Source organism: Bos indicus x Bos taurus, chromosome 18, assembly GCF_003369695.1.
Source record: "Bos indicus x Bos taurus breed Angus x Brahman F1 hybrid chromosome 18, Bos_hybrid_MaternalHap_v2.0, whole genome shotgun sequence".
NCBI classification, from domain to species: Eukaryota; Metazoa; Chordata; class Mammalia; order Artiodactyla; family Bovidae; genus Bos; species Bos indicus x Bos taurus.
The window spans coordinates 42,276,097-42,279,322 of record NC_040093.1 but is presented as its reverse complement, the minus strand read 5'-3'; the positions used below and the strand labels follow the sequence as shown (position 1 = coordinate 42,279,322).

Sequence of the window (3,226 nt, the reverse complement as noted above, 5' to 3'; positions counted from 1 at the left end):
TACAAGACCCAGAGTCTGTGAAAGGGGTAAGTTTTCCACTGGTGATTATGATTTTTGTTACTTGGGTCCTTTCCTAGGATGTTCTGAGTACTTTCTGTGCATCAGAAACTCTGTGGAGCCACTTAACCTTTTGCCCTCTATGAGGCAGATGGCAGGGTAGTGGTTAAGTAAGAGTTATCCAGGCTCAGATCCCAGCATTTGCTCATTGTGCAATCTCTGTAAGTTACTTAACTTCTCTAAGCCTCAGTGTCTCTATCTGCAAAATGGGGATAATAATAAATGGTGTTCTGTTCCACGGGGCTGGTTTGAGGACTAAATCACTTCATTCCCAGCACAGTGATTAAAACCAGGCCTATTTATTCATTTGTCATTTAAATGTTTTCATTTTATAGCCAATTTAGTACCTTCTTCATATTTAACAATGCATTTTTCTTAAAAGTCTATACTGTCTGATAATAATAGTTTGATTTAGTCTTTTTTTTTTTTGAAGGGCTACCTTTTTACATTCTTTTAATTTTGTGTCTTTATAATATTAGACATGTCTTATGTTAAAAAAAAAATAAACAAAGTCAGGTCTGACCCTTGGAAAGAACTCAATGTACCTAAGCTCCTATTGTCCCATTTTTATACATAAGCAAGTGGGAGAGGCTCAGAGAGGGTGGGCCAATTTCTCAAGGTCACAAAGCTATGATGTGAAAGAGTCCAGATTCCATCCCAGGCCTGCCTGATTTCAGACGCTCAGCTCATAACTGCTGCTCTTCCAGGGTTTAACAATTACAGAGGGAGACTTGCCTTGGGTCATTCAAGTTCTACTAGATCAAAAGTGAATATTACTCAGTTTCTTTATCTGTGAAATGAGGATACTAAAAGCAACTGTGCCACAGGGTTGTTGTTTAAATGCACTAATCCACGTTATCAATATATATAACTTATCTTTTTACTATTCCATGCTTTAAAGAGTTTGGAAAGATCCATGAGTCTGGCAACTAGGAGAACTTTGAATTTTAGAAAAGTTTGGTGATAGTATTGTTAAATTTATATAACATGACAGCAAATGTTCCACAGTATGTAACTGGGTACTGATAATGGTAAAATCCATTGTAACACGCATGAAAGAAGCCCATAATTTCCTTTATGATTGCATTTTGGTATTTTAATGTACTTTAAAATGCACATCAATAAACATTTTTTTTTTACAAACTCTAAAAAAAAAAAAAAAAAGTGAATATTAGACCTAACATGGCACAGCATTAGACCCCTCTGATGGGACATTTTCTGCAAGACTATTTGCTGGAAAAATTCACTCTTGACTTTCAAACACCTTTCTCCAGGTGTTTCTGTCTGCTTCTTCATTTGGCATGGGATGTGAGCCCCAATGTCTACTTGTTGTTCCCTTTTCAATAGAAAGTTATACATGATGTCTTTCCAAGTCTTTAGTCATCTGGAATCCCACACATGTTCAGGCTGGAGGAGACCCAGCCATAGCTGGGTCTCTCACCACCCTCACTCACCCAAGAGGAAACTGAGGCACAGAGAAGGCAAGGGACTTGGGTAAGGTCCCCCAGCCTCATAACAGGCGGACTGGGGCTAGGACCCAGGACGCTGGCCTGAGTCCACATGGGTTCTCAGTGCTGAGAGGCTGAGACACGTTTACCACCTAATTTCATCCACGAGGGTCCCCAGGACTGTGGCAAGTGCTGCAGAGCCAGGAGCCTAAAACATCAGGCAGAGGGAGTCAGGTTCACCTTTCAGACATTCATTCCCACAATAAATTCAGACTGACCAGGGACCACCTCTTGCCAGAGACACACCACAGCAAGAATAAAAATCTCTCACTTGAGTGAATCAACTGGGCTCAGTTGCTTCAAGCTGTAGCTCAGCTTCAGATCTGCTCTCGTGTGCTCATGCTGGGGCCCCAGCCATAGGGGAGCAACTCCCTGGAAAGACTGATGATGGCCAAGTGTCAGATGGCCAAGTGCTGAAACTTAAGACTTTGTCTTAAACTGGCTCACAGGCATTCTTACCCCCATCTCACTGGCTAAAGCAAGTCACATGACCAAGGCCAAAGTCAAGGACTGAGGCATCACCCCTCTAATGTGGAGAGCTAAAAAAAAAAAACAAAACACATACACAATAGCAGCTGGGGAATTAGCTCAAGTGGTAGAGCGCTCGCTTAGCATGTGAGAGGTAGTGGGATCGATGCCCGCATTCTCCACAGCTCAATTTTTATAAAGGGGGATTGGCTATCGTGGTCCCTTTGCCCTAACAGTATCACTTGCCAAAGGATGTAAGTACAGAGAGGGATTAAGAAGTGGGCAAACAAGTCAATCTACCACTGAGGGCAAGAGAAGAGAGAATCCAGGAGTCACAGATGCTGACATTAAGCAATTATGAGTACAACTCCTTTATCCTGTCCTTTATCAGCTCTGAACCTTGAGCAAGCCATGGAGCCTCTATTTTCCCCTCTTTAAAATGGATGTAATAATAGTATTTACCTGATAGAGCACTCGAGGTACTTATCAAGGAGGGATTAAATGACATAATGCATGGAAAGAGCTTGCAGTAGTATATGGCAAAGCATTAATGATCAAAAAGTACCAATCCTTTTTTCTATTGTGGGGCCACAGCTATTCAGGAGAGGCACACCCAAGGTTTATTAGTAAATGTTGTCAGAGGAAGGAACCTTTGAGCAACTCAGATTTAGACTTCCACCCATACCTCCCAAAGTCAGTTAGAGCACACTTGGCTGCAGACCTCTCAGGGCACAGACTGCCTTCCTCAAGCAACAACATGGGGTGGGCTTGTGAAGTTGTATAGTGAAGATCCCCCACAAGCCAGTCCTGAGCCAGCAAGGGAGACCTCACCCCACAGGTGAAAGCCCAAAGGAGGAGGCTCCCAAGGAAACATACCTGCCCCTACGGCACAGAAAGCCAGAAGTCTAAACCCCGCTGGGGTCCATACTCTCTGCCAGGCCTGCTCCAGCCTCTCAGAGCTGGCCTCCCCATCCAGAGACCACACTCGTGATGCTTGTGAAAATCACAGGAGTAACTCAGCAGGAGCTATGAAAACTCAAAAAGAGCATAGCCACTCCCACTCCACGGTTGCTCTTCTAGGAATCTATGGTTCCTTGTGCTCAAGAAAATACACTCACCAGAGATGCCTGAGTACCCAGAGGCAGAGGAATCAGCACATCAATTATGATCCTTCATGATGCATCAGCATAAGG

General features: G+C 43.3%; 1 non-coding gene across 1 annotated transcript; it reads left to right on the top strand.

Annotated features, from left to right (window-relative positions):
• The first annotated feature begins 2,142 nt into the window (after window positions 1-2,142).
• On the top strand, window positions 2,143-2,215 carry TRNAA-AGC. Its single transcript has one exon. It is a non-coding gene; the product is annotated as a tRNA-Ala (tRNA).
• Window positions 2,216-3,226: the final 1,011 nt, after the last annotated feature.